Below are 21,170 nucleotides of genomic sequence, written 5' to 3'. Positions count from 1 at the left end.
ATAAGACTTGTGCAGTTAGAATTAGAATTACTTTGTTTGCGACCAAAATGTGCATTTGCCACTTTCGCCCAAACGATGTAGCAAAATGCCCTTGTTTTGAAACTCAATTTTCTAAAATTCGAGTTTCAATGAAAAACTCGATTTGATGAAAATCAAGTATGTGAGAAATTTTTCATGGAACTCAAGTTCCATGTATTTTTTTTTTTAAGTTTGATTTCATATCACTCGATTTTCTAAAATTCGAGTTTAAAACAGCGGCATTTTGCTAGATAGTTTAAAAACAGAGGCATTTTACTGGAAACTTTTGGCGAAATGGACAATTGCCCATTGTGGCCCTTTGTTTGCACACCAAGTAGGATTATGTTTAGGCCGTGACAAAGATTGGGCTTCATTATATTTAACTAATTTGTAACTTCATGTATGTGCATAGATATACTTAAAAGAAATATATTAAGATGTATAATATAATTCTTATATATATATATATAAAATTTAAATACTATTGATAAATAGTTATTCTTTTATTTTGTCAACTCTTTAAAAAATCTTGTAAGAATATTATTAGGTATATAATGTAAATTGTCCATACTTAAAAAAAAAAAAAAATCAATTCTTAATCTTTGATATTGTGAAGCACTTTTTTTATTTATTTATTATTTTTTTTACAGTTCATTAATTCTAGACTCTTTGATTATTGTACTCAATAACTCACTTAGATAAATATTTATAATGTGGTCCTAAATTTGACTCCAAAATTTAGAACAAATGGTGCAAAATTGAACTTCAATATATTAACAATTTTTTCATGAATATAAAATATATAATATATTCAACATACTTTATTACAATATTATTACATTATTTTGAGGTGGGCTTGAGACCTATAAATATAATCTATTTTTCTCCTTCTTTCATTTTACAAAAAGAAAAATCATGTCAAATTTGTAAAATCAACATTTAGATTACCTTTTTTTTTTTTTTTTTAATACTCTCTAGATTTAATTTCAAGATAATCTAAGATTGATATATCTCATCAATAAACTATTTAAATTTTACAATTTTGCATTTTAAAATCATATATAAAATATAAATGATAAATTTATAAATTGAATAGTAAAAACCATCTGATTGTAAGGAAATTTGGCACGTCTATTATAAGAACAAAGAGAACTTGTACTCCAACTCTAACCATTGAAATTTTAAAATATTATATGAGAGAGAGAGAGAGAGAGAGAGAGAGAGAGAGAGAGAGAGAGAGAGAGATCTTGGTGACCAATTTAAGGTTGGTAAGGAAACTTCAAGCAAATCTATCGGTTCCCTCAATTCAAAAGCCACGTTTATCATCCGGAAAAAACATTATACGGCTTTTAAACCAAATTCTGCGTGTCATCAGCTTCATAATGAAAGCTATTTATTCCCTTTTATATTGCTCTGCTCCATGGCATTGGCTGCCCCTCATTTCTGGATCCGCACCAAAAATCACAAACCAAATCTAATAAATTAATTAATTAAGAATGGGTATTCTTAATTAGCTTTCCTCGATTAAATTATCTTATCCAAAGCCCAAACTCACCAATAATGGCAGGTAAGTTTCATTTTCCGGCATCTTCGATCCCAAGCTAGATCTACAATGACGTAGGATCCACATGCAATTGTAATTTAGCCAAAATCGAAACTACCAATATAAAAGCATTTGTCAAATGTCACTTTTGAAAGAAAAAATCTAATAGAGCGAGTAACATAGCCCTATCCTTGTCATGGGAATAAAAAGTAGCATGAATTATTAGAATAAACATCTGAGATATTCCTCTAATATGGTCACGAATTTCACGTGGCTGGATATGAACATGTATACAGTAATAAACTAATAATTCATGTTGCTGTAGAGATGACAACATTCCAAGAGATCTATATAAAGGCCGAAGTTAAGTAACTCATTCCACTCAAAAACTATAGTAAGTTTTAATTACCAAATACCTTTGTCAATGGCTCATACCCTACTTTCCTCACTCCCTATCCGCAATTTCGCTAGAGTACCTGTCCCGTGTAAAGTTCCTTTCTCACTTCTAACACCCAGAAGTGGTACCGTTCCTTTCTCTGTCCAATGCATGCATGCCAGCAAAATTTCAAGTAGTCCTGAAATTTCGCGGCGATCGGCAAATTACCAAGCTCCCATTTGGCAATATGATTACATTCAGTCGCTGAGGAGTGAATATGTGGTACATTATTGGTTATTGTTTTCATTTGTTAATTTTACTAGTGCTATTAGACCCTTTTATTGATAAAATTGTGATGCAGGAGGAATCGTGCACTAGACAAATTAAGGTGTTGATAGAACAAGTGAGGATGATGCTTCACAAAGTGGTGGACCCTTTGGAGCAACTTGAGCTGATAGATGTCTTGCAAAGACTAGGATTATCTTATCACTTCGAGGCAGAACTGAAGAGAATATTAGAAGCTCTATACAACAATGATCATGGTCGTGATACTGATACACGGAAGACGAATAATTTATATGCCAGTGCTCTTAAATTTAGACTACTAAGACAACATGGATACAGTGTGTCTCAAGGTATTCAATGAAAATAATAGGATTTTACTAGTGGATATTTATATCTAAGGGTAAAGTCAAGTACACTTCCTTAGATTCCCCAATTTAATTAATTCAACCAAATAGTTGTGTTGGTTAATAATTAACATTGTTTACATATCACATTAAATAATACAATCATACGAGTGAATTTAGTTGGAAAACTGGGTAATGAACTGTACCTAATTTTTGCTGTATACAAACATGACATATATGGTTAATGATTGTCAACTGTTGGGTTTTGTGTTGTTCATTGTAGACGTTTTCAATAGTTTCAAGGATGAGAGAGGGAAGCAAGGCATGCCTTTGTGAGGATACCAAGGGTATGCTATCCCTGTATGAAGCATCATTCCTTTCGATAGAAGGTGAAAATATCTTAGACGAAGCAAGAGATTTCTCAACCAAACATCTAGAAGAATACATCAAGCAGAATATAGATAAAAATCTTGCTACTATAATAAGTCATTCCTTGGAGCTCCCACTGCATTGGAGGATGCTTAGGTCGGAAGCAAGATGGTTCATTGACATATATAGAAGCAAACAAGACATGAACCCTCTCCTACTTGAGCTTGCAGAATTGGATTTCAACATTGTACAAGCAGCCCACCAAGAAGATCTAAAGCAAGTGTCAAGGTAAAAATCAAACCTCATGGAAACAAGAGAAAATAAATATTAAATAGCCAATAGTCTAAAAATTTAAAGTTCTGATTAATATGCCTAATATGGAAGATGACAAAGTGCAGAAATTTCTGTAATTCTAACATTCGTATATTCTTCTTTGATTCATACAAAGGTGGTGGAAGAGCACAGGCCTTGCAGAGAATTTGAGCTTTGCGAGGGATAGACTAATGGAGAATTTCTTATGGACAGTGGGAGTAATATTTCAGCCTCAGTTTGGATATTGTAGGAGAATGTCAACAAAGGTCAATGCACTAATAACAACAATAGATGATGTTTACGATGTGTATGGCACCTTGGATGAACTTGAGCTCTTCACAGATGCTGTTGAAAGGTTGGTATTAATGACACTACACCTTAACTGCTTCAAGCTATCTTTGACATATAGACTTGTGACGGTACTCTTTGTAATTCCAGATGGGATATCAATGCAATAGACGAACTCCCAGATTATATGAAGATATGTTTCATTGCTCTACACAATTCAATTAATGAAATGGCCTTTGATACACTCAAGGAACAAGGATTCCATGTCATTCGATATTTTAAAAAAGCAGTATGGACTTGACTTCTAAATTCATCTATATTAATCCTTCAACATTTTTTTCCTGACCACATGATGTGTTATACTAACTTTAATTCATTGTTTCCATCATATATTTTTCAGTGGGCAGATATATGTAGATCTTATTTGTTAGAGGCAAAGTGGTACCATAGCGGATATACACCGAGCCTTCAAGAATACATTGAGAATGCATGGATTTCAATATCAGCACCAACTATACTTGTGCATGCTTATTTTTTTGTCACAAATCCAATAACAAAGGAGGCCTTGGATTGTTTGGAAGAGTACCCCAACATAATTCGTTGGTCATCAATGATTTTACGACTTGCAGATGATCTTGGAACATCTACGGTATGTAAAATTTTCAAATGAATTCATTTCATACTTCAAATTAAATATTACAAAATGATATCCAATGTGTCACATCATTTCAAATTTTAAATAACACAATAGCATGTACATTATTAGATACAACAAATAAAATTTCGATCATGAAATGGACCATCTACATTTCATTTTGAATGCTCCAAATATTTCATTGGATAACATCCATTTATATATATATGGCAACTCAGGATGAGCTAAAAAGAGGTGATGTCCCCAAATCAATCCAATGCTACATGAATGAAACTGGTGCTAGTGAAGAAGAAGCTCGTGAGCACATACGGTTTCTAATTAGTGCAACATGGAAAAAGATGAATGAAGACCGAGCTGCAAGTTCTCCATTCTCTGAAACATTTATTGAAATTGCATTGAACCTTGCAAGGATGGCCCAATGCATGTACCAGCATGGAGATGGACATGGTGCTGGGAACCATGAAACTACGGACCGTGTATTGTCATTACTTATTCAGCCCATTCCACCATATAAAGAACAACGAGTTTAATAATTGATATATAAAGATACAGATTTGAAGTTTAAATTATTAATTGTACTATATATTATCTGAACCTACAGTTAATGTTTTTTTTCCCCTTTTCTTTTGGATGATGTATTTGCTAGTTTATAGATGTGTTGTCAAATTTTAGTGTAAAAATATGTTATAATAGGGTTGCATCAATAAAATTGGGTTGGCGTTGAGTTTAAGTCAATATCTTCTTCTTTATAATAATGAAGTTTTTAGTGAGACTTGCTTCATTTGAAAGTAGACATCCAGAATTTCAAAACGCACACGAATTTTACCTAATATGTCATGTCCAGTCAGCCCACAATAATTTAAAAAAAAAAAGTTCAGATTTTTTTGAGTTCACACGTGCCTCCCAACTACCCCACCTACCTCACCCATTCCCACCACACATTTCACTCATCTCTTTACTCTTTGGCCGTCTCACTCTTCCTTTTTTTTCATTTTTTTGTTCTCTCATACACTCCTCTCTACTCTTTTGCCCTCTCACCGGTATTACACCACCACCACCACCACCACCATTTTCACCATCATTTTCTAGCAAGATCACTAGAAAGTTCTTGTGAACCCATAAGCACCTTCTCATCTTTTATATGAGGTAAAAATTTCTAATTTTTTGGTGGGTTTTACACTTTTGCTTGAAGTTATTTTTATCTAAGCTTGAATAATGATACCCATGTGATTTATGAGCATTGAAAGTGAAATTTATGTGTTTTTATGTATGAGTTTTGTATTGATGGAATTATTTGATGAGTGGGTATATAATTTGTGCTAAAAATGGCTATTTAAGGTTTATGTATGGTGGAAAATTTAGGGATTTTAAGTTATAACTAATCTTTAACCCGTGCGATGCACGGAAAAAAAAAAAATCCAGCACTGTCATCTCCACCTTCATGTTTGTATACTAAATTGATATTAGTTGCATTGAAAACTACAATTAAAATATAAAATAAAATACTAATTGTACAAATAAAAACCCCTAAACCTTTTTCTTTTCTTTCTAAACTAAAAAAAAATCAACCCAAAATAAGTGAATCATGGATTCCATAACATCCAAATTGTGAGTAGCATAGAAATGTTGAATCAAAGAACACTAAGAAAAGTGTCAAGTGGACTCTGCATTAAAATCACAATTACTTGTAATTACTTGAATAAAAAATTACTTTGAATCATTATCCAAAAGAGGAGAGACATAAAAACTTGATAAGTCTCAAAGATGAAGTTCCTCGGATATATTTCAGCATCAATGTCCAAGTTCATCCCTATGTATAGCAAGCATTAGCAAAGTATCCACAACCTTCCTCCTTCAGAATTCACAAAGCTACTCCAAAGAAAAATTGTTAAACAATGGTATACCACCTTGCATACATATTTACTATCTTTTTTTTTTTTAAAAAAAAAAAGAAGAAGGAGAAGAAGCATAAGACAACAAAAAGAAATAAGAAATAAAATCTAACTTATATAATTGAATAGTTAAGTCAATAAATTTGTTTGAATCATTAAAATTCACCTTCATATTTACCCTAGAAGACCACATGCGAAGGATCTAACAATATCAATGATATTTATTCACCAAAAAGAACAAAAACTCAAGGAACTATAGATTGGAGAGGAGAAAAAGTAGGAGACTATTATGCTGCAATGAATATGAACAAAAATCATGTACCAAAAACATGCAATTATATAGAACACAACCTCCAACGCATGCTTAAATATTTCAAGAGGTACATAACCCCATTTTTGTATCCTATCATCTCATGAGAAAAAGATTAACAAATGTAAATGTAACCAAGCCTAAACCAACAAATTCTAGCCTAATATTAATGATAGGCTATGAACCAAGGAAGTCAATACCGTATCGAAGACTGTACCGGTTTGGCCATCGGTACGATATATTTTGGATACCGGTCAATACCGGTGTACCGTTTCGGGTTTACCGCTATATTATATATATATATATATATATATATATTATACACACACCAAAATCTATAGAACCATGTTTATAAGCATATAATATTTCACTGATATTATAGTAAATATAAAAGTTTAACATAAAACATTACCTCAATTTAGAACAAATTATTCATAGTTTTAGACTTTAGTATCAATTAAAAGGAAAAAAAAAACACAATATAAAAAATAGAAAGCTTAGTTGTTCATTGCATACTAAGAAAATAAATAATACTAATAAGTTAATGTAAACAAGTTACCATTAGGCTTTTACAAAAATTCAAAAATTACAAAAAAAAAAAGCTTTTTTCTGTACTGGCCGGTATGCCCGGTATTGGCCGGTATTGCCTAAAATTGGCCGGTATGCGACTGGTTCGGCTGGTATTTTTTTCGGTACAAAATAGAAGTGTATCGGTATTGGTGCATTGGCTGGTACGGCTGGTACCAGTACGGTATCGACTACCCTGCTATGAACTGAAAAACGCAAGATGAAGATAGGGTGTTTTACATTTTCAAAAAGGAGAAAATGTATGCACAAAATTCAATGATGCTATTAGTTAAGAATTATGATAATTCAAATTAAAAAAAAAATTAACCAAGGTAAAAACCTAGATTTCCCAAAAGGTGCTTATCAAAATTGTAGAAACCATTGGCAACTTAGGGCACTACATCATTCAAATTAAAAAACCCAAAATTGTCCCCACATAAAAAAACAAAACACGGTCACAAAATAAAAACTCAAACAATTTCATTTAGAATAAGGATTTTTTTTTTCAATTTCAATTGACAAATTTAACAACAAAACTATATTAGAGGAAGGAAAAGAATTGAAACAAAAACATGCAAAGAAACTACCTAGATGTTCATGGCCTTATTGCTGGACTCAAGTAGGCTTCCTGCACAGAAAAGTTTCTAAAATTTTCACACTATTCCGTTACCATAAATTTTCCAAATTCAACACACTATTCTAGCTTCAAAATTTATGCATTAAACCCCCAATAACTTGCTCACAATATATCAAAATTCTTTCATTAAACCAAATTATACCTTTTGGTAAAGTACATACATAGTAGTACATTCTTTTGGTGCTAATTAAAAATAACATATAAAATAAAAATTAATAAAAAAAAAGGAGGAAAAAAATTCAAATATAGCTATTAAATTAAGCTTATTACAAAAAAAAAAAAAAAACCAATAAAGCAAAAATAGTACGTAACTCCATCTTCATCATGTACAATGAATAGATAGATGGCCTCTATATTTTATTTTTTGTCTAATACATTTATTGCTTTTATGGTAACTCAATTTTTATATAAAATAAAATGACATTCAAGATGATCAATGTTAGATTGCTAAAACATAAACCCAATTTATCATCTACTTCTCAAAACTGAATAGTACCGAAAATTGGAATGCTTAACACATCAAAACACACATATACACATAACCAAAAAAAAAAAAACAAAAACAAAAACAAAAACAAAAAACCAATAGATCCTTTACTCAAGAACCTCAAAAATGTACAATTTTCCAAAAGTGAAAGCTCATAGACATGCATAAGTACATGTCTACATAAATATCACTATCAACATATATGTATATATCTCATGAAGAACAAAGAGCATATTTGTTAATGTTCTAATTGTCAAGCAAAACAGTCCCAAGTTTACTACCAAAATAGATGTCATAGGAATAGCAGGAGATTGACATTTTAGTACAAATTCGTTGAAATTGTAGCCTCTCTCACTTGCAAGCAATTGGCTGCCTACATCTAATAAATTATTTTGTAAATTTTTTGGATGGCTTTGCCAAATTGTAACTTCAATATATATATATATATATATATATATATATATATATATATATATATATATATATATATATATATATATCTCTCTATGCCTTAATCTTAAAATAAATAAACTCCCAAAAAAAGAAGAAAGGAAGCAACTTGTTTATCTTAGATTACCTCTATTCAGCTTTGCAGTGGCTTTGGTGAGAGATGATGTTGAGTTCACCTTGGGCCTAGGATTAAATGGCAAATCACAAAATGCATTGAACACAACCCAATAAGTAGCAATAGTTTATAATTTTAATAAACACAAAGTTGTATTCTTTAATAGATAAACTAAAAGAATATTTTCAAATCTCATCAACAATAACAAAATACATACATGAAACACACATTAATAAGAAACCCCAAAAATGATGGAGAGAGATTGCTATCGAGAGGCAAAGGCTGCATCCGAACTCGCCAAAAGAGAAAGATTCTTTTTAGTGTTTGAACTCATCCAAAAGACTCTAATAGTTTGGAGAAGATTAAATTTGAATAGAGAAAAGTTATTCAAAAAAATATATTAAAGAAATATGTAAATTTCTAGCATATGAAAATAAAAACTGATTGAAATAAGAGGGGCTAACCATGTGGGTTTTTTGGCATGGGCTGAAGGAGACCAATAAAAATGTCTCTGTTTCATTCTTTGGTGTTTCAGAGCCCTCCAATGGTGCCCTTCTCTTTCTCATCTCTCTAACTCTCTCAAACCAATTCTAAATTTTAAACCATAATCAAAACCAAATCTAGGCCTACTATGTAATCAAAACTAAGTAGTCCATAACAATCAAACCTAAATCATAATTATTGCCAAGATTTGTGTATATAAGAAAATACCTTTATCGATGTGGTGCCGGCGGTGTTACAATGGTGGGATGCCGTTGAAGGTGGGTGCTAGCTTGACAATATTCTAGCTTTTGGGGCTTTGCTTGCAAATAACTTGTATGGAAAATATGTCTCAAAGTTGTTGTAGTAAATAGAGTAAAGAGAGCAGAGGAGAGAGGGAGAATAACGTATAGAGAGAAGAAAGAACTGGTTTAACAGAAACGTGGGGAAGGGGAAGGGGAAGGAATCTGAAACCGTGCAGTAAATGTGAAACCTTAGAATAGAAACGTGGGGAGTAAAAAATCATGGAGAAAGAAAACGTGGGAAAGGGGAAGGAAAGGGTTTTGTGTGAAAAGTTTTGTAACCGTGTTTCAGAGGAACAAAACGTGAGAAGGGGAAGGAAATTTTGTAACAGTGTTTCAGAAAGGTTTCACAAAGGTCTAGGATGAAAAGGCTTTGGATTTGGGCTTTATGGCAGAATTAAATGTATGAGTAGTGGGCTTTATGGTGGAAATGGGGCTTTATGGTGGAGATTATTAGTATTTAAAAATATATCAAAGCTATTTTAAATTTATGGTCGAGATTATTAGTATTTTAAAAGGTGTAAATTTTTTTTTAATTTGTAGAAAAAACACAAAAAAAGAGGATGGAAATGACATGGCTGTTGACGTGGCTTAACGTGAGCGTAGCAATATTAAATGTTACGCTTCAGCTTTTAGTAACATATAGATATAGATGTGTGATGGTTGGTAAATTTAATTTTTCCATTACCATTGGGTTATTTGGAGTTAGTTGAAGTTTTAAATTTCTTGTCTTGGAGGATATTTTGATTTTGCTTTCATGGGTCTCTTAATGATATAGTGTAAATTTATGGAAGCTAGTCATAATGTTGGAGATGATATTAAATGGGCTAACTTTATAAATTGGAATCTATGCCTTGTGAATTAATTTGTTGAGAAACTTTGGAAGAGGAATATGTTATTGAAGAGGTTAAATATTAGGCTTGTCTAATTAAGTGCTTATTTGGCAATTCCTAAATTGTAGCTAAATACAATTTTAAGCTTTATGCTTATTGTGTTAGGTTCGCTTGATATTGTTGAGGTTCTAGCTAGTCTCCTTTGGAGCTTGGAGAATTGGGTTTTTTTGTGAGTTGCAAGGTAAGTAGCTTCTTAATGAGATATTTTTGAAAAATAACCATGCTTCATAAATGAAATTTTTGGGTCAAACACATTTTGGAAAATTATATATAAATATATGTTTTCTTAAAAGTGTTGTGTTGTGATCCTATTATATATGAAAATGCATCATATTTGGTATTGCATTTGGGGAAATGCATGAATTATTGACATGAAAAATATGAGTATCTTTTATTTAATCTTTGATAAGGAAATTATGAATTCTATGGTTTATTAGAAAATCTAAAGATGCTTATCTTTTCTTGTTATTGGGAAATTGATATAAAATCTTTTTGACAATAATGAAGTTGAAAACCTTACAAACCTTGTAGAAGTTAGATTATTTAAGGTTTTCCTAAAATTACAAACTATGTATTTCAAAGTAATGTAACCTATGAGCTTTATGTAGTTTTAACACCATGCCATGTGTGATTTTTCGGTGATCATCCGATTTGGTTTTCGTAGTCTTTGTGACAACGGAATCAAATCCAGATCAGTACCTTTTTACTTTGGATGATGCGTTCTTCCTTGCTGCCCATGTAGGGAAGAGGTTCCTTAATTATATGTGGGTGAGGCTGCTGTCCATGGGGCCAAGATACCACATGCAAGAGAGGTTCTATTTGACGCGCTCTCTCTACTACCCATGGGGAGAGAGAAAAACCTTGAGAGTATGGGTGAGGCTGCTGTCCATGGGGCCAAGAGTCTGCATACCAGAAAGGACAATATCATGCCAATTGTGAATGGGTGGATCCCTTGACCGGTCTATGTGGTAGTGTGGTATCAACACAAAAAGTACTTGATAATTGCCGTCGTAGATTCAACTTCATACGAGGAAGTTGGACGACCAAATACCTTTTGTGATGACCTTAAGCCGTCGTTAGTGCATAGTTTCGACGACAAAATGCTGTCGTAATTATTTCATTTGTCATCGACAATACAACTTCATATGAGGAAGTTGTATGACCAAATACTTTCTACGACGAACTAAGGCCATTGTTCATACATTTTTTTATGAATAAAAGCTGTCATAATTACTTGGTTTGTTGTCGGCAATGTAACTTCATACGAGGAAGTCAAACGACCAAATACTTTCTACGACGAACTAAGGCTGTTGTTAATGCCCTTGTTTTGACAAATAAAAGTTGTCGTAAGTACTTGGTTTGTTGTTGAAAATAACTTTGTGATGAACTATAGTCTTCGTTAATGTAGTTTTCCAATGACTAAAAGCCATCATAAAATACTTGGTTTGTCATCAACAATACATTATCAATGTGACCATTTATCTTTTTGGATGAACTTTGACCGTTATTGAACCATATTGACCACGTCACTAATACATTATTTGCAACAAAATAACTTTGTCGATAATAAAAGATAGATTATTTCTAATTTTTTAATTGTGAGGAAACATAAATCTCCCAAGAGTTTCTCAATTCAAATAACAAGCACAAATCCATAATTGTCCAAAACTAGAAAGTGCATTACTCAATAAAAAAATATCAAAACGTCTACAAAATAGAATCAAATGTTCATTAATACATGAAAGCTATAATATCCTTCACCAAACTTGAAAACATAAATATTGGCAGATCAATCATCATCTGAGTCAATATTCTCCTTCTGAGAGCCATTTGAGTCAGTATTTTCCTCCTCAGAGTCATCTTCTATGTTTTTGTCCACATTTTGATTTCCTCCTCTAGCATTGGTCTACAATATTTTGATTAAACTAAATAAGTATACAAAAAAATTATTACTATGCAAATTATATTTACAATACATAATAAAAATATTTAAACTTATTAATTTAACAACATCAACAACAATCCCCATAATGAATAACAATGGTATTATCAACATCAAAGAATATAGAATCCTTACTAACAAGAACCTTGTAGTTCTCTTATGCATGAGAACTTCAAAGAATAAATTTGCCACAAATAATCACATTAATAACATTTTCATAACAAACACTACAAAGCATGTACTTTGTGCGTAGATTTGTAAACAGATACTAATTTAGATAACATTTGCTATCATAAGAGGCATTTCCTCTTTCAATCGATTGATTGTTCCCTCCAATTCTATTTTCTCAGCAGAACTTTTATCCTCTACTTCTTTCAAACGCAGATCAAAATCAAGGACCATATTAGAAATATCAATTAATATAGAGATATAAATAATTTGTTCTCATTAATAATATGAAAATAAAATACAACTAAAAAACTAAATTAACAACACCACCTCTAAATATATTGTACATTAACTAGCATGAAAAGCTTAATTAAATTTTAGAGGTCCACTAATTTAATTAAATAATTAAATACAAATAACATGCACAGCTTCAACAAATTGCTAAAGTTACTTTTAAGTTAAATAAATAAATAAAAAGAACTATTCTGATACCTTTATTTGCATGGTGCAAATCATTTTTATTTTTTTGTTTTATCAAATTGAAAAGTGGTCAGTACTATTTTAGTCTCCATTTGTAGTTTTATAGACAAAAAAATATTCAACGATCCCCACATCTATAGTTCTTTATTTCTTCTGCCTCTAGTTTTGCTCTTCTTTGAGCCTATTATACTTTTATGCAAGCAATCACTACTCGTCTAGTTTTCAATTTAACTACATTTTTTTTCTTTCTCTTTTTTCAAAAATAATAGGAATAGGACAGCCATGGACACAACTACAAATATCTTAAAATTTACAAGCACAAATAATAGTAGGATAGCCATGGACAACTATGTATAGTCACTTGTTTTACTCTGTAAGACTGTAACCCCCTTTGACTAAATGAAATCACAAAACGAGAGAGAGAGAGAGTACCTAGCCAGCGGCAAGTAGAGGAGATGGTTGGTGGTGGGCTACTAGAGGGTCTATGAGAAATAAAGAATGAGAGCAAACCCTTTTTTCTTAGAATCAAATGAAAGCAAACTTGATAGTGAGTTAGAGACCTGAGGGCTAGAATGACAATCGGCGCTTTTGTTTCTCTTCATTATTATTATTATTATTATTATTATTATTATTATTTTGCATTTAATGAGTTATTGTGACAAACATTATATCTGTTGTGGCAAAAGTTTTTGTCGTAATAGGATATCCATTATAACAGCCGTGCAAAGCTGTCTCAAACTTAGCTATTGTGACAACATATGTGCTTTGTCACAATAAATTCTTTTTATTTTTTTTGAAAGACCACTAGAATTAGGAAAAAATGCAGCAGGAACTCTACCTCCAGAACTTAAAAAAAAAATACAAATTTTAAAATATTTAGTACAACTTTTTCTTATTTTTTAGTTTTTCAACAAGTCGTGAAGAGATTTGTTGTTACAAGTATTTTGGTGCTTGATAAACTTTGCATTATTATTCAAAATTTTTTAGTAATGTATGTACTAATCATTATTGAACTTTGGTAAAGAAGATTTTATAAAAAAGCATGAAAGTTGAGAAAACCCTAAAACACAAAAGAATACATAAAACTCACTCAAAATCTCCATATTCAACCTAATGGGATCCTATCAAGTGGTCATAGACCTAACTTCGATGGTTGATCATATTTGACCAATTTTGACAGAGTTTTGCAAAATTTAACTACACATTTCTCAAAATCCGACCGTCTGATTGTTGTCATACTTCACCAACACCAATATCTTACAACATTCTTCCAACCCAACGGCCGGATTTTGGATTTGAGTCTAGAGCATTATGGACATGTGTTGTTGTACCAACACACCAAAAAATTTTGATTGGTCACGTTCTACTAATCCAACAATTTGATTGAGCTCAAAATTCATCAAAACCAATATTTTATCCTACTCTTTTAATTCAATGGTCAAATTTTAAATCTAACTATGGCATAAAATGGACGTGTGTCGTATCTGCCTATAATGAAACTTCAATCACTAAAAATATCCAACACTCTACTAATTAAGAGAGTTATACACTACATAAATATTACTAAGAATCAAGAAAATGATATGCAAAATACCACCAAAAACCTACAAAATGACCTTGAATGGATTTGCCTATGACTTTTGACTTTGCTATTTTAAAACTTGAAACTAATAAAAACATGAAAACCAAGAAAACTTAAAATACTGACCAATACCCAAAATACACACTCAAAACCTCACTACTGAACATAATTTGATCCCATTGAGTGCCCAACTTCGATGGTTGATCATGTTTGACCATATATTAACCAAGTTTTGCAAACTTTGACTACACATTTTTCAGAATCTAACCTTCTAATTGATGTCATACTTTGTCAACAACAATATCTCACCACATTCTTCTAATCCAATGGTTGGATTTTGGATTTGAGTCTAGAGCATTATGGACATGTGTTGTACCAACACACCAAGAAACTTTGATTGGTCAAGTTCTCCTAATCCAATCGTTTGATTGAGCTCAAAATTCATCAAAACCAATATTTTATCCTACTCTTTCAATCCAATGGTCAAATTTTAAATCCAACTATGGCACAAGATGGACGCGTGTCGTATCTGCCTATAATGAAACTTCAATCACTAAAAATATCTAATACTCTACCAATTAAGAGAGTTATACACCATATAAATATTACTAAGAATTGAGAAAATGATATGCAAAATACAACTAAAAACCTACAAAATGATCTCGAATGGATTTGCATATGACTTTTGACTTTTGACTTTGCCATTTCAAAACTTGAAACTAATAAAAGCATGAAAACCAAGAAAACCTTAAAACACTAACCAATACCCAATACCCAAAACACACTCAAAACCTCCATACCCAACATAATTTGATCCTATCGAGTGGTCATAGATCCAACTTCGATGGTTGATCATGTTTGACCAAATATTGACCAAGTTTTGCAAACTTTGACTACTCATTTTTCACAATCTGACTGTCTAATTGATGTCATACTTCACCAATACCAATATCTCACCACATTCTTCCAATCCAACGGTCGGATTTTGGATTTGAGTCTAGAGCATTATGGACATATGTTGTTGTACCAACACACCAAGAAATTTTGATTGGTCACGTTCTCCTAATCCAACCGTTTGATTGAGCACAAAATTTATTAAAACCAATATTTTATCCTACTTTTTCAATCCAATGGTCGAATTTTAAATCTGATTATGGCACAAAATGGATGCATGTCGTATTCGCCTATAATGAAACTTCAATCACTAAAAATTTTCAATACTCTAATAATTAAGAGAATTATACACTATATAAGTATTACTAGAATCAAGAAAATGGTCTTCAAAATACAACCAAAGACCTACAAAATGACCTCGAATGGATTTGCATATGACCTTTGACTTTACCATTTTAAAACTTGAAACTAATAAAAGCATGAAAACCAAGAAAACCTTAAAGTACTGATCAACTTAAAACCTCCTTGAACAACCTAATTTGATGAAATCCAGTGGTCTTAGAACCAACTTTGAATTTTGACTGAAGATTGACCAAGTTTAATGGACTTTGACAAAGTTTCGCAAGATTTGACTACTTTATTCTCACAATCTGATCGTTTGATTATTACTGTAATTTACAAATACAAATATTTCACCACATTCTACCAATCCAACAGTCAGATTTCGAATCTCCATCTGGTTTCATGATGGACACATGTTGTTGTACCCACCCACTAGGAAACTTCGATTAACCCGTTGATACAATCCGACCATTCAAAATGACTGAAATATGCCATCAAAGCTAGGAAATGACCGAAATACCCATAAACTTCTAAAGTGATGAAAATGCCCCTAAAAGCTTCAAAATGATCAAAATATGTTTTACTTTTGAAATGACCAAAATAGCCCTCATGTACTTGGAGGGTCTTTTCAGATTTTTTTTGTTGTTTTCAAAATTAAGACAAAATTCTAGAGTTTTAAGACAAAATTGAGGAAAATTTACTATTCAAAGTAAATAATCATTTTTATGGCCATATATATGTTGGAAATCACTTTTATTGTGACAGATTTACCTTACTGTCGTTTATACATTTTTTTCTTAAGAAAATTTTAACTATTAACGCCGACCACAACGTCTGTTGCAAATAACAATGCAATATATAGTGATGGAAAAAACCATCAAACACATGAAAAATAAGGGCATGATTTCCCCCCTTTAAAATTACCAATGTCAACAGTGTAGGTCTATCGCAAATATTATTTATTGGGAGGGATCTGATTCCATTACTAATACATTTTTTCTTTTAAAGCAAATTAACTATTTACGATGGTCAGCATGTTCGTCGTAAATACAAACTCAATTAGAAAAATAAAAAAAATTAATTACAATGGATAAATGTCGTCACAAATGTGAAAAGTAAGGGGGGAATTTTACCTCCAAAATATTTACCATTTTCGATGGCTTCATGTCTGTTGATAATACCTTTTTTTTATTTTTTATGACGGAATAATGTTTGTCGCAAATAATAATACCATAAAAAATATATATTTTGTATTTTTGATGCACAAAGGCCATCACAAGTGTTAATAGTGCTGATGGTGTTTCTTTTGTCATTGTAAATAATACCCTCTTTTATATTTACGATGGAAGATTGTTTGTTGCAAATACTAACACCATAAAAAATATATATTTTGTATTTTCGATGTACCGAAGCCGTCACAAGTGTTAATAGTTCTAACGGTTTTTCTTTGGTTATCGTAAATAATACTTTACTAGCGACGAACATTTTTTTGTCGTCGTAAAAAGTAAGGCGAGAACACTTCCCTCCAAAAAAAATCACATTTTCGACAAATATAATAGGCATTTTTGACAGACTCATTTTGCCGTCACAAATGTGTTAATATTTGACGAGTAATTGTCGACAGAAGAGATTTGTTGTCGAAAAAGCTAGTTTTTATGACGGCTTTTTGTAGTTATTGAAATAGTTTCATCACAAATAGCAATCTTTTTTGTAGTGTATGGCTTTGAAAATTATATTGTTAGTGTTCATAGATTGTAGATTATGGTATATAGTTTCAAGGTATTTACTTTGAGAAACTTTCTGTTTCATTACTTAATCATTCTTGTCATATTATTATTATTGAAGATGAAACTTGCATTTCCCCCACCCCCATTAATTATGCTACTTACTGGGCATTAGCTCATCCTACCCTCTAATAGTTTTTTAGAGTAATTAGCTATACCTTGAATATGAAGCTTACTTCATTGGTGATGATTGAAGTGCTATGTTGAATTTGGAGACTTTTGCTGTAAACGGTTGGTGACTTGATTTTGCTATGTTCACCGAGACATTAATTAATTTCATTAGAGGTTGGTCACTTGAGGTTTGTTAGCCTTAGGTGTGGTAGGCCTAGACTCGATATTAAGATTCCTTATTCTTAATAAGATTGTGACTTTGTGTAATCCAAGAGTTTTGTAATATATATTCATGTATTACGTGGAGACACATGATTTTTAGTTCTTGTTCATAAATGTGTTATAGAGCTCTGACTTGTAATGTGGAGATTTATGGTTATATATTCTTATCATGTGCAAATGAAAGGAAAATAAAGATCTCCTATAGTTTGGTTTTCCAAAAAGGGAAAAATCTATAGGTACCTTTGAGTTGTTTCTCATGTTTGGCCCTTTTTGGGTTTGGGGCGTGACATAATATTAATATATATTTGAAATGAGTGAGATATGAACTTCAGGGATAGGGTAGAGTTTACATGTAGCTTTGGCTTTGTTTGTTTGTTTTTGTTCTTGTTTTTTTTGTTTTTTTGGTTTTTATTTTGTTTTTATTTTTAAATAATGTTGTGACTAGCTATGCTACTAGCACAATAGGGCTGGAAGTGGCATGACATATAAATTTTAGTTGTGCACTGCCAGGTATAAATTTAAAACAAAAATTAAGAAAACAAAAAAGTCAGGTTGACCCTGGGAAACGGGTCAGTTCATGAATTAACCTATTTTTGCTTAGGTCAAAAAATTTGAGTTCAAATCAAGTATTTTCCGTCGAATTTGGGTCAAGTCTAATTTTGTCATGTCTACTTTCTACTTTTCTAATATCCTATATGCAAAACAATGTAATTGATACAGTGCTTTTGTGAATGAAAGTTTAAAGGATATCATTTAAAAACAAAGAAAACAAAAAATGCATATAAAGGAAAATATTATTTCCTCTTTCTAGTTGACTACCCTAGTTAATAATATCTTCAATTCCCCCACTTTACTATCACATGAAACATAGCCTTGATTAATAATAATTAATAACTACATATTGAAGCACATCAAATCCCACAATACTTCAGATCACCTTTCGCTTATAAATGGTATTTATCCTCCCCGTCCTCAAAGACCTTTTCGTTTTGAAGAAGTCTGGTTGTCTGATGATGGTTGCAGTGCTACTGTCGAAGCTGTGTGGAAAGTGAAGGAAACTCCTGAACCAGAGCACATGGTACTAAAAAAAAGGTGGACAAGTGTGCAAAGGAATTAACGAAATGGAATAGAAGGAACTTTGGGAATATTAGAAGATTTTGATGCAGAAAAAGAGATTACTAGCTCAAGCTGAAAAGGTTGCCATTTCCTCTTGCAGTAATTTTCGTGTGAGGGAACTAAGTGTTGAAGTCAATGAGCTGATGGACCAGGAAAACCGGTTACAACGTTCAAAATCTTTTTGGCACGCCAGGGGAGATAAAAATGCCAAATATTTTCACAGTAGAGCAACTCACTGTCATCAAAGAAACAAAATTTCTGGAAAATTGTCAATTCCTCAAACACTTGGTGTTCAAATCCAGTGGAGATTGCTAGTGTTCTTATGGAATGTTAGAGATATATTAGCCTGTTAGCATAGATCCAAGATCTACTTCTACTTTGCGTGCAAGTCAAGTCTTCTACTTGTATTAGAAATCTATTAGTTTAGGGTGTAGTCTACTATATATAACTATGCTATGATTTATTGTAACACAAGTTTTGTACTACATTTTTAAGTGGTACCAACCAATTAACCTACAAAGTTTTTGACAAAATTATTGAAATATTGAAGGAAACTAATACAAGTTGCATCAAATATAGTGCCAATTGGCAAGTTTTTGAAATGAGAGTAAATTTGAAAGTATTTTTGTTGTTGTTGTATATGCTGAACTAAAAAAAGAAGTTAAAACTTGATAAAACTTAGCTCTTTCAAGCATCATCACCCGCCCTTAAGGGCTTCATCTGTAGACGTAGGCCGAAAGACTGAACCACATTCCTGGTGTTCTTGTGTTCCCATTTTATACCTCCCTCTTCTGCATCTATTTAAGCATATTCAACATGAAATATATCATAGCTAATATTCAACAAATATTACAGAATTTTTTTCAATTTCTCTAATCTTGATCTTAATAAGGAGGCTTTGAACTCGTGAACATGATTTTCAACAAAGAAATGAATGGTCTGTTGTCCCAAGAATTCAAGGAATGGGAGGTTAAGGTGCCTTGAAACAGATGGCTCCCCTTAAAGCACAGCTTTGAAGATATGCCCCCTCTCTTTTATCAAAGCTAGTCACAAAACCACACGATGCGTGAAAATAAATAATTATTTTGTAATTGTAATATAATGTATAATTTTTTTCTCTAAACTTTGTTAAAGATAATTTGTTCTCCTTAAAAATTAAACAATTTCTATTTGGTCCAATTAATTAGGTCTATGTTGGTCCCATTCCATCCAATTAGGTCTACTTCAATGTCATTCGGTCCAATTTGGTCCACTTAATTAAACACTTCTTAGTTCTCACTATTACATGATGCTAAAGTACCACGGATTTATTTTTCGACAATTAAAATGTAAATATTTACTTCATTAAAAACATGATTGAGTTAAGGCAAAATCATTACACAAAAAAAAAAAAAAAGCATGCAGCCATGCAGGTGCCCTTATATATGTGTGTGTGTGTGTGTGTGTTTCTCAAATAAAAAAAGATACCTAGTATTGTCGAGTCGTCCCACATCGGTAAGGTGTGATATTGAGAATGGGTTTATCACTTGCTCTGCGACACTAATGGCTGCATGTAGTTTTGGTATTGGCGTGTGAGTGTATTCCTTTATCTCATCCCTCTTCCCTTATATGTGTGCGTGTGTGTGTGTTTCTCATAAAAAAAAGAAGAAGCGTTATTATTGGTGGTGCTAAAAAGTCATATTGCTATTTTTAGCACCGCCAATTCAAAATTGAGGCTGCATTGGTGGAGTCAAAGCCAAATATTTTGGCTCCTTAGCTACAGTGCACAGCTACTTTTGGCTGTGCACGGTAGCTTAAATGTAAAAAAAGATATATATATATATATATATGTGTGTGTGTGTGTGTGTGTGTGTGTGTGTGGGGGGGGGGGGGCATGAGAATTTTGAGTAAGGTGATCACACCACGTGTCACGCTTGGCTGAGAAGGACAGTTGTTGGGCCAAGGAGGCCACATTCTTAGATTTTATGATTATGTCATCAATGCACTATCAAAGGAGGCTCTATTGTGCAGAAAGGGTTTTGGGAAGGGAGATGACATTAATGGGATTGAAAAACTAAATACTGCCACCACATTTAATGCATCCCACCAAACTTTCTGCCCGTATTTATATGGAGAAAACCTTTGAACAATGTTTTCTGACTACATTTATGTGGAGAAGACCTGTGAATAGTGTTGCTTTGGGCGCCGCATCTCTCAGGAACTTGAA

At 32.1% G+C, this 21,170-nt stretch overlaps 1 pseudogene; it reads left to right on the top strand.

The window, feature by feature from the left end:
- The first annotated feature begins 1,961 nt into the window (after positions 1-1,961).
- On the top strand, positions 1,962-4,898 carry LOC142620957 (myrcene synthase, chloroplastic-like; annotated as a pseudogene).
- The last annotated feature ends 16,272 nt before the right edge of the window (positions 4,899-21,170 follow it).

The sequence above is a fragment of the Castanea sativa genome, chromosome 12 (genome assembly GCF_040712315.1).
Source record: "Castanea sativa cultivar Marrone di Chiusa Pesio chromosome 12, ASM4071231v1".
Lineage (NCBI taxonomy): Eukaryota > Viridiplantae > Streptophyta > Magnoliopsida > Fagales > Fagaceae > Castanea > Castanea sativa.
Note: the sequence above shows the minus strand (reverse complement) of the source record. Positions and strands in the feature narration are given on the sequence as shown.